The sequence below is a fragment of the Carya illinoinensis genome, chromosome 16 (assembly GCF_018687715.1).
Source record: "Carya illinoinensis cultivar Pawnee chromosome 16, C.illinoinensisPawnee_v1, whole genome shotgun sequence".
In the NCBI taxonomy this organism is placed as follows: Eukaryota; Viridiplantae; Streptophyta; class Magnoliopsida; order Fagales; family Juglandaceae; genus Carya; species Carya illinoinensis.
The window spans coordinates 2,776,941-2,788,862 of NC_056767.1; the positions used below are offsets into that span (position 1 = coordinate 2,776,941).

Genomic DNA, 11,922 nt, shown 5'->3' on the forward strand with positions numbered 1-11,922 from the left:
GTATCCACAAACATGGCATTAATGCATTATCTAAGAATTAGATTTATATCCACATGAAATTAAGACGCAAACATCATTAAAAATTCTGAACTCCTAAGATATTAGAAATCTGTATTTGAGAATAAAACAAATTTCAGCCATGTTTGAACAAGAATATTTTATAACATAGTGAAAGGCTTTTGTAGTTGAAAGATAGAAAGACGTTAAAGATTCTAATTGATTAAGTTGTAGACTATATAATTGGAGAAATTTGTGCTGGCCTTTTGTGGTTTCAAATGAGTAGGTGCAGAAAGATAATGATCAGCTTATTATTTCTTATTACCCATTTATTACTGATCTATTGTGTATTTGAATTTTTTTTTTCTTTTAAATATTTTTTTAACATCTTTTATTATTAAGAAAAAAATTAAAATATATATATGATTTCATTAGTAGTCACTATTAGAAACACAACCAGAGTCTCTTATAGCCTAAAGGACTCACTACCGAAATCCAATTCAAGAAATACAATTAACTGAGATAAAGATAACAAGATCAGCAAGATCAATCAGTAAATCAACAAGAAATAAGAAAAGAATAGAAAAATCAGAAATACACATAGATAGTACGTAGTTCGGCCCTAATGGTCTACATCTACGGTAGGAACAGCCTCAAAGATCATTCTTTATTGATGAATCTTCAAAGCCTATGTCTCATATACAAGATTGAATTAATACCGAGCCAAAAGAAATGGCTTTCTTCTTCCCTCGATAAAACCCTAGCTCACCTCTCTCTTAAACTCACAAAACCAGGATGCAAAAATGAAAACCACGCTTATCCTAACATAGCAACATTACATATACATACATGCCCAACAAATTACAACATGTGTCTTGATCCAGCGGCTCTCATTCATCTATATCAGAGATGCCATCGTTTAATCCTCACGTGCCCAGCACGTCCACACCACTGCATAGAGATAAGGCTTGCTGCTTATCACCAAACGTCCCACTTTTATTGGCTGCATATACATCAGTTAGAGTAATATAACGATGGTAAAATAATTGACACACATGACCAATATTCGCATTCAATTTCATAATCATTAAGAAAAATAATAATAAGTAATAATAATAAAATTTTAAAAAAATATAAAGAGCAGTAAATAAGTGGTAGGAAATAATAAGCCTATCATTATCTAGTGTCAAAATGCTTAATTCATTCTAATCCCTAAACGGATGATCATATTTTATATTATCAAAAGTTTGATATGATTTAGGTGCTGTTAGGATAGTAAATTGAGATAAGATGAGTTGACATAAAAGTTTAAAGTTGAATAAAATATTATTAGAATGTTATTTTTTAATATTATTATTGTTCTAAGATTTGAAAAAGTTGAATTGTTTATTATATTTTATATGAAAATTTGAAAAAATTGCAATAATATGATGAGATGAGATAAAACACTTGATGTGAACCCCAATACCTTGGAGCCCATCAACACTTCTTGTATCCAAACGGAGCTGCTTTATGTGGATGGTAAAATGAGATAAGATGATTTTTTAATAATAGTGAAATGGTTTGAATTAATATGTTTTATGGGGTTTGGAAAAGGATAAAGAAAAAGTTGAATAAAAATATTATAAAGTTTAAATATTATTATAAGATAATTTTTTACTATAATTTTTTTTTATTTGAAAAAATTGAATTCTTTTTTGTGTTTTATTTGGATGCTTGAAAAAATTATAATACTTAATTAATTGTAAATGAAAAAGTTAAAAATTCGTAAATGAAAAATATTTATTTTCGTGATATTTGGATATTAAGATGAGATGAATTAAGAGGATTTTGCTGTCCAAACCAAGCATAATCTTGAGATCATTTAATCAAAATTGTCCAAACATTAAAAGTGTTTCGTCAATTAAAAGCACGCACCAAATTGGAACTAGGGTAATTATTAAATAGTTTCAAAATACTATACTCTCATCCTATTACAATATGACATGTCATTCAAAACTAATGCTTAATACCATACTATCAATCCTTCTGAGTATACCAAATTATTTTTCTTTAAACAATAACCACAGTATTACCCACGACCTCACAACTTACCGTGCTCGGGAAACCCTATCACCAAAGACTTTTGGGAAACAAACTGTTTGGCATGGAAAGGATCTTCCAAACTAAGAGATCAACATGAGACCACATTATTAAAAGATGTAAGAGATAATAGTGAGATTACCTTGAAAGTATCCTCCAAAGTAAGAGATTCTCATGAGATTACCTTAAAAAAGAATCTTCCAAACTAATAGAAATTCGCATGGGTTTTATATACATTCTAATAAAGATTTTTGCAATCTAAAGAGATCCACATGAGATTACATCAAGATATAGTTTGACGATTCTATTCTTCAATCACTATTGGCAGGCGTACCCATTTTGACTCGAGTTTTGCTCTTAAAGCTTCCATTGCCACTGAAATATGCAAAACGACGAAATTGACAGAGAGGAAACTGCATTTAATTAATTAAAACTTTTAGGAAGTCAAGAGAAAAAACTTTTCTTTTTGTAACTATTCGAGCTCATGAATAATGGTGGAGCCCAAGTGAGATTCCTTACGTTGAATTTGCAAACAAAACTTGGGATTTGAAACAAAAAATATGCACCACGTACTGTTATTATATCCTAAGAATTCTGCGCCCTTAATCCTTTGATGTACCTTTTTTTTTTTTTTTTTTCCTTTCTATTTTTCATTTTCTGTAGATGCATTATCAAATTTCTGTCTCGAAAATATTTTAGTTATAAGGAAATTTTATAAAATTAAATTTATAAAGTAAAATAATTTGATATGTTATAACAGATTTTTTTAATATAAAATAAATTTAATATATTATGTCAATTTATAGATTTAATTTTATAAAAATTTCCTATGACTCTATAAGCCTGTACGACTTAACTTTTGTCTTCTTTTTTTTTAAACTATGCCTTCGTGTTCATTGTTTTGCAAAGCTTATGGGTTTTTAACAAAGGATCATCGTTCGTTCGAGCCGAGCCCAAGCCCAGAAGGGTGCAATTGGACTATTTGGAGTGGGCTTGATGGGCTGATGTCAGTGCCTTCCAAAGTCCAGTCCATGTATGCACTTAAGCTCAGGCACCTAGGATCTATACGTTATTACATTACGAGTAATATTAATTATACATTTTAAATGGACAAGCTTTATTCAAGCTCTTTATTTTAAAAAAAAAATGGTCGATCACACTAATATAAATAGGCTTTATACAATTTTTCAATATGATATCTACTTTTTTATATAAATACTTATACAAAAATTGTTTATTTGAGAGTTGTACAAATCATTTCTCTTACGGAACAAGAGTTATATCTTTTAGAAGTTTTATTTTAAAAGTGTTTCGCTGCTTAGAATTTCGAGGATAAACACTTCATTTATTATGTTTGATATTCATCATCCCCAACACACTATACTTTTATTATTATTATTATTATTTGTTTTATTTTTCCTAAACTAATTGAATTCTTCTACCCATCATGCATACATTACACATTTAATAAGAGAAAAAAATAAAAAATTATATTTAGTGTGTAGAATTGATGAGTATAATTTTTCTTCATTATGTAATTTAAAAGATATTAAAAAACACGATTTTATTATTTTAATTTACGTGATATGCTTCTGCCATTGTGGCGTGTTTGATGGTCAATTAAGCGCACTTTGGGATATTTTTTTTAATCTAGAAACTTGATCTTAATAATTAATTCGAAACTAATTTAGATCTTCCTTTCCTATAAAGAAGTATCACCTTGTGATGAGAAATGTCATTATGCCTCTTAATTTATATTGTTCATTTTATTCTTTTGATGTGATATTATAATGTGGTGCATGTGACATATTAAAAAAATAAAGACATAAACATAAAAAGATAGAGGAAATCTAGAATTTTTCCTTTTCTTTTTTGTGTTTTTTACTGTTTACATATATATATATATATACTAGGTGAAAGCAACGTGCAATGCACGTTTACTTAATTTATATTTAATTGATAGATAATGAAACATTGTGATATATTAAAAAATAAGAGCATTAATAGAATCTATAACATGAAACTATAAATAAACATCACTCATAGTTCTATGAAAGCTATTTGAGATCATTTTGATTCTAACATGACGACCCAGCATTTTCTTCATCTTCCACCGCTTCAATAGAGAGGACATTAAATTGCCTATATTTTTTCTCCTTTAGTTTCTCTGGATCTGCATAGACTTGAATCTTCCAAAATTTATTTGATAATTTGTCCGCAATGCGTTTAACATACGGTGGATTTGTAATTAATTCATTATAACAAAACTAAACTTTTGAAGAAAAATTAAAGAGATACCTCTCCAGCACGTTCCATCAATTCAACTGCTGAACAACCAAGTGTCTGTTCTGCTCCTTCACCGAACATAGTAGCAGCTAGCTTTCCAGTGTTATCATCCAGTTCAACATATGCCCTAACACTTTAAATGCGTTTAATATATTAATTTAAATTTGAATAGTTTTAAATTATGAATTAAATCAGACATCAATTTTAAAATAAAATTGTAAGATTCGTACCGTGGTTTGCAGACCCCTTGGTTTTTGCAATACATACAAACGAAGCTTTCATTGTATTTATATCCAGTTCCTTTATTACAGCCAATGCATGACATGTAATAAAAAACTTGGGTGATGTCAATAACATTTACCTTCGCCTTTATCTAGAATTTTGCTTTCTGCATTAAATTATAATCAATTTTTAGAATGAATGTTTGTGTAAATATTTTAATTTATTACTAATAAAATAATATTTACCGCCATGGGTTGTAAACCCTTAATCAACCCAGCAATATCACAATTCTTCACAATTTCCCGAATACCAACAGATGACAGTGGTGCAGATGGATATGTCAAGGATCTTGCAATAATACTTCTAATTATCAAATCGTTATTCTCCGCTCTTAAAATTCAGAAAAGAATAATAATGTAAGGAAATGAAATATACATGTAAATTACATAAATCACATAAATAACTCTAATAAAAATGCATTAATATGTAATTGTTAATTTTCAAGAATTACCATTGCTTCATTGCAGCTGCCTCAGGAAGAAGAGGATTGATTATAAAGGTACTCGATAGACGTGATGGTAGAGACAATCTTTTGTTGAAATTGAGATCAATATTAGTGCTGGTATATATGATATGAAAAAATATCTAAACTGTTTTATTATTATAAATACCGTTATATGATCCAACAGATATTTTTGTTGCAAGTATTATTGGCTTATCTTCAATAATATCTGATATTTTCAAAATTTTACACCACACATATTCACCTAATTAATAAAAAGCTAGCCATGACACATACGTACCATAATTTGTTCAAAAGTTGTAGTGAGTTGGCAAAAAGCTAGCCATTGGTTTGCATGTTATTATTATTATTATTTTTTCATTGGTAGGCAAATTTTTCTTACTGAAATTGTTCAGTTGATATTTATTTTGATGTAGCTAAGTTTTTTATCAGTCCTAGACCTTGAGTATACTAAACCAAACCAACCTATTTGCAAGACTTAAAAAAAGAGACTATCTAAAAAATTTTTGACAGTTTTTTCTCCAATTTAATGCATTTGTGTTTGCATTGTTTGAATCTATGCCTAATTATAATATACCAATTAGAATGTAAAAGCAAAAAAATAGGTGGATTTGGTAAATAATATTATTGATAATAGTACTGTATTTGTTTTATATTGATTTCAATTCTAATTACCCATGAGTTGCTTTATGCCTCAATTCTGAAAAACAACATCAATTTTGTTGTTTTGTATTCTGTTTTTTGGTATAGGCTTTTCTAGTAAGTTTTATGAATTCATGAAACTTAGAGATTGATGTAATGCATAGATAGATTATATATAATATAAATACAGAAAAGGCAGTAAAACTGACCTTTTTAATATACCTTCAAACTTTTGCACCACTGGACTGCTTCACTACACCTATTTTGGTGAAGACATTAATATGTTATTTAATGAAATTAAAAATTCAAAGCACTTCAACTGAGCAAAAATATGAAAAAAGAAAAAATTACAAATAAATAATGTATAGTAATAAATGCTAATTATACCAAATCGAAATAGGTGTGCATATAGTTTTACACCTATTTAGTAGTTTAGAGAAATGACATGCATGCATGTGTGGTGGCTATCCTGATGTGATGTAGAGAATATTAGAAAGATAAAAATAAAAGGCAAAGTAGTGAAGAATATGTGCTAATGCCCTCCTCTTTTTACATCCCTTTTCCTAATTAAGATTGGAATCAACAGGGCAGGGCCATATATATATAATTATATGTTGCTGGAATATTATTAATAAACCCAGTAACCATGCACATGTAGTAGCTAGATTTATGCAGTTAAGCTTCATGAGTGTCGACCAATATTATTCATATTTGGAATTAATTTAATATTAATTCCATCATTATTTGGCCATGTATCAAATGTGATCTCATCATGTCAACAAATATAGGTTATGCAGGGCACTTGATGTTTAGTTTAAATGGCAAAAAATAGAGAATTTCAATGATTTATAAGTAATTATATGCATGATGCATGATATTTATTATTTACTGTTTCTGAATTCCGAAGGGCAAAAAACGTGTGGTGTTAGAGCATTCCCAATAGATTCTTCATCCTATTCTTTAAAATATATCATCAAAATATACTTTTTCTATTTTACATATTAACTTTTACAATATACCATATATCAGCTTATCTATTTTTTCTTTATATTATTTAAATATTATACTTTTTAATATATTTTATTCATTTCAAATAAAGTAAAAAGTAGAAAATAAAAAAAGAAATGAATAAAAAGTAAAAAGAAGAAAGAGAAATGAATTAAAAATTTATAAAATGTGAATAGTATTCTATAAATGTGAAAGAATTACTGTAACAAAATGTATATTAGAAATAAAGTACATAATCTAATGAAGGCCTCTTTTGAACACATTTTTTTATATTTAAAAAAAATACCTATTTTACAATAGTCGTTATGAGTGCTCTAATAAGCGGACTCACAACCGACTCAATAATCGGAAGCCCCATGTAGCTAGCTAGTTAAATACTTACCACTTGAAGTAGCAAAGAAAATTATATTTTCTTTGGAGCATGCAAGGTGGGAGAGGCTTACAAGAAATGATGTCAGCGAGAGATCAGTGCATTTTCTCACGTGCACACGTACGCATACAACCTTTTTCACCATATAATTACCATGTATGAAATTTGAGTAAAACTAAATAGGTGTAAAGCTATATTGTCGTTTTCAAGGTGCTTTACAGCTTGCATGATGTGATATCTTGTTAGACTGCTACTCTCATATGATAACATTTACTCATTTCCAACAGTTGAAGTTCAAACTGTCTCCGCTCTTCATTCTGCATTTTATTTAAATATTTTACGTGTCCAACCTCACTTGTTGAGAGAAAGTTTAGAGCTATAAGTGAGGGGCAGTGTGTGAATATTAATTAAATATTAAAATCGTCCATTTCCCAACTATTTAAATTTTTTGAGACATTGGTTATTTAACACCTTTAAATCTATGAAAAAAATATGATAAGAACAATCAGGCTAATATCTATTCAGAAGTAAATTTAAAAAAAAAAACAAAAACACTGTTCCGAACATAATCTTCTCCAGAATGCAAAAGGCTTTTCTTGGGACAATCGCTTCTAACATGTAACGAAGCAAATGAGTACAGTAACTCCGAAACCATAACTCAATGGAACAAAAAGGTCTTCAAATGGATTCTAAGGTGGCATAGATCCACAAGCAAGTAGAAAAGTAAAAGGATATTTTAAAATTTCTAAATAAACTGGGACTGCTGTTTAAGTAGTCTCAATTAGCATCTAACCACGGACAACAAGACCCAAACCATAGGTTTAAAGCTATATTGTCGTTTTCAAGGTGCTTTACAGCTTGCATGATGTGATATCTTGACAGGGATTGTTTTTCTCACATAAGTTTTACGCCCACATATATTTCTATCCCTCTTCGATTCTGATTTCTCTTCCTCTCCCTCCCCACCTCTCTTTCGATCTCTCTCTCTCTCTCAAACAACTTCAACTTCCGTCCAAATCTCTTTCTTTGTTCTTGTATTTCAATAATCTCGATGGCAAACTGTATTTTTTTCTCTAAACCCATTTTCGGCCATCCATTTTTCATCTTGAGAAGGAGTTAAGAAGTAAGGTAAAAACCTTAACTTATTTTACACCTCTTTCTTTCTCTCCCGCTTAGAAGCTCTCTGTTTTTTTTTTTTTTTTGGTTTCTTGCAAACAACATCAGATCTATATGTGTTCATTTAGATCTTTTAGTTTTCATTTTATTTTTTAGATCTTAGAGCTTCTTATGTTAAACATGGGTTTGCATGTTTTGAGTTTTGTCTTTGGGTTTTTTTTTTTAACATTTTTCGTTCGATTGACTGGATGTTTTTTGGTTCTCATTTCATTTTTTTTTTAAAATATATAATTTTTGTGGTCGTTTGATGGGGTTTTTTTATTTTTATTTTTATTTTTTGCTTTTGTGGATTTGCATATTGTGAGTTCTGTGTGTTTGGATTTTTTTTATCTTTGTATCCTAAACTAATAATTTGATAAGTCTTGAAATGTTGATTGGCACATGGACTGGGCAAAGACACAACAGTATATATGCTGATTAAGAATATAATCTGTTGAGAGCATGTATAAATAAGTATTTAAGTTGCTGACTTTTGAGCCAGATTCCAAACATCAAATTCTAATTTGCAAATAATATTGTTGATAATAGTGCTATTTTCATGGTTCTACAATCTATCACTATAGGATGAACCACTTCTCCAGATACTTTTTGAGTTTTTATTACCTCAATTTTTGAGCTTGATTTTATGATTATTTCTGTCACATTTTTCTTCTTATTATTGCTTGACTATAGAGATTAGGTTTTATTTCTTCTTGAGTTTTTGTATAAGTTTTTTAATAAATTTTATGGATCTCTAAGTTTTATGATATTAATTGTTTAATTTGTTAGAAATATGAACAAACATATCAAATGCATAGATAGACTATATATAATATAAACACACAAAAGGCAGTAAGACTGACCTTTTTAATGTATCTTCAAACCTTTGCACCACTGCACTACTTCACACCTGATTTGAGAGAGACAGAGCATGAATAAACATGAACAAACATATGTAATGCATAGATAGCCTTATACTATAAACACACAAAAGAAAGTTACTCACTTTTCAATCTTTCTTGAAACTGTAGCACCAATGCATTGAAACTAATAGAAGGTATCAGTCACTTTTTAAATGTTTGCACCACTGCACTGAAAGTAATAGAACGGTTTTCTTAAACCCCATTCAATGCCTCTTGAGTTCCTACGAAATGTCTCTTGGTATTCAAACTTTGAACATGACTATTACACTGCTTGGCCATTAGGCTGCCTCATCAAGTGATTGAAATTACTAATTTATCCATGCCTATACGTATGGACATAAAAAGTAACTTATTATAAATTATAACTTATATTGTATATTATAAAAATTTGTTATAAATTTCTATTACATGATTAAAATCTGCCTTCACATATTTATAATTTATATTCTCTCTTTTTTGGCAGCTTCCATTCCAATGCATGGACAATATTCAAAAATTCAATAGCTGACACACATACAAAAGGGGAAAAATAAGAGCAAATAGGACTCTAGTTTTTCCAAATTATAACTTATTATAATGTTTTGCCATTATAATGTATAGGAAAAGACAATAGTATCTCTGCTTAGAGTCAGCGAATTTAATTTGCCACAGTTTTTCTCCAAAATTTTCAGTTATTATGTAATAGAATTCAAACATACACAAATGGCCACGGACATACTTGTAATTGGGTACTTTTTTTTTCAAATTTTAAATTATTAGATAATGGAATGCAAGCAGTCAAGATAAATGGCCACAAACGGTGGCTTAATAGCTAATTAAGGAAACAATAAAACTAATATAAATGGTCAAAAACGGTGATTTAATAGATATTTAACGGAAACAATAAAATTAACGGTGAAATAAGATTTTCTGTTAAAACAAGAAATTCCATTTTATAGATGCTTTTTATATATAGAAGATATATATATATATATATATATAATAAATCACATGGAATCTCATCAAGTGATGGTATCACGTCAAGGTAATGGAGAATTAGCAATCTTTTAAACATGCTCAAATGCCAAACAAGCCTCCACAACAGAAGGATGCACAAGCCCAACAAGGATGGATGAAGCCTCCTAATTTAGTTTTTAAAGCTAATAGGGATACTGCTCTCAATAAGAAAAATGAGAAAACTAACATTGGGGTCATTATTCAAGATGGAGGAGGACAGGTGATTTGGTCTCTTTGTGCTCCTAGAGATGTAGATGTTTCTTCAAGGGTGGTTGATTCTATAGCGATGATGGTGGTAGCCAACTTTTGTAAAGACATGGACATTTATTCTCTCATTTTAAAAGGAGATGATTTATAAGTAGTGAATAATCTTTCAAATGTGCACACTGATTAGAGCCAAGCAAGTTGGTTAATAGAAGATACTAAAACTTTGCTTAATTCTTTTGCAAATTTGTCTGTCAAACACATTTGAAGCAATAAAGCAGCTCAACAATAGAATCTTATGGATATGGAAAAAATTCTATTTTGTATTCAATCCATTTGTATTTTAAGGAATGTTGTAAAGCTTGTTTAATAATTAAATTATTTGTAATGTAAAGTGAATAGTATAAATTAGAAATATAATAATATTATTCAATTGTGATGATGTTAAAGCAATTTTATTTCGAATTTTGGACAATTTGTCAAAAGCTGCTTCTCTTTTCCTTTATTTTATAGTTGAAATGGAATTGGTAAGTTTTATCACTTGCTGTCGTATCGAGTATCTCGACTTGGCACTTCCATCAATCACTTTACACTAAAGAAGAAGGGATGAAAAGCCATCTAGAAGGGATGAAAGCTATTTTTAAAATATTTCTTTGTTGGACCAACAATATTTTAGGGGCGAAAACAGAACCAAAAAAGAGAATATTTTATCTCTTTATGTCGTATCACGTATCTCGATCCTGGCCTTTGATCCAACAGTCACTTTACACCTAAGAAGGGTCAGAAAATTACAAATACTCGAGTTAAGAATCATTGAGCCACAGATATAAAAAATTGATAAGGTTATTGCTATTTTATTGTCTATTTATTATTTATTTAATTTTTTTATTTTATTTAATAGTTAAATAAGTAATTATTAGTAAAATTATATATTTTTTTAATTTTTTTCTTAATGATTAAGTATGTTAAATAAATAATTAAAAGAAAATGATAAAAAAAGTAAAAAAAAAAATCTTAAAATCTTATAAGTAATAAATGATTAGTAATAGGATGGTACTCCACAAATATTATTGCGTCCAAAGGAAATGAGGTGATTGATTAATTTTCTATGATGTGTATGTGATGGACATAACTTTTATATTAGGCAGCAATTCTTTTTGTCTCCTACTTTTATATATATATATATATATAATAACGGATTACATTTGATCAATTTAACTTAACAACAAATTAGTTACAAATAATAGTAGCTTTTTAATACACTTCCGTGATTGGTATGGTCTAATTCAGATAATAGATTTTTAAAGACCTAAGTCTAAGAGAGATAGTAAAATTCTATCTATGACAGAGTTATCAAATTTTTATATTCTGACTAAGCAGAGTATGGAGCACCAACCCCACCATATGCACAGCCAAGTGGAGGGAGGGATCACTCCATTCCGACTAAGGTCTAAAAGGTACCAATTTTTTGAATTTTTATTTTTTAAAAAATAAAGACAAGACATGAAATAAAA

General features: G+C 29.0%; 1 long non-coding RNA gene across 1 annotated transcript; it reads left to right on the forward strand.

The window, feature by feature from the left end:
• The first annotated feature begins 7,893 nt into the window (after positions 1-7,893).
• LOC122298371 lies at positions 7,894-9,921 on the forward strand. The gene is made up of 2 exons (XR_006239398.1): positions 7,894-8,258; positions 9,672-9,921. It is a non-coding gene; the product is annotated as an uncharacterized LOC122298371 (long non-coding RNA).
• Positions 9,922-11,922: the final 2,001 nt, after the last annotated feature.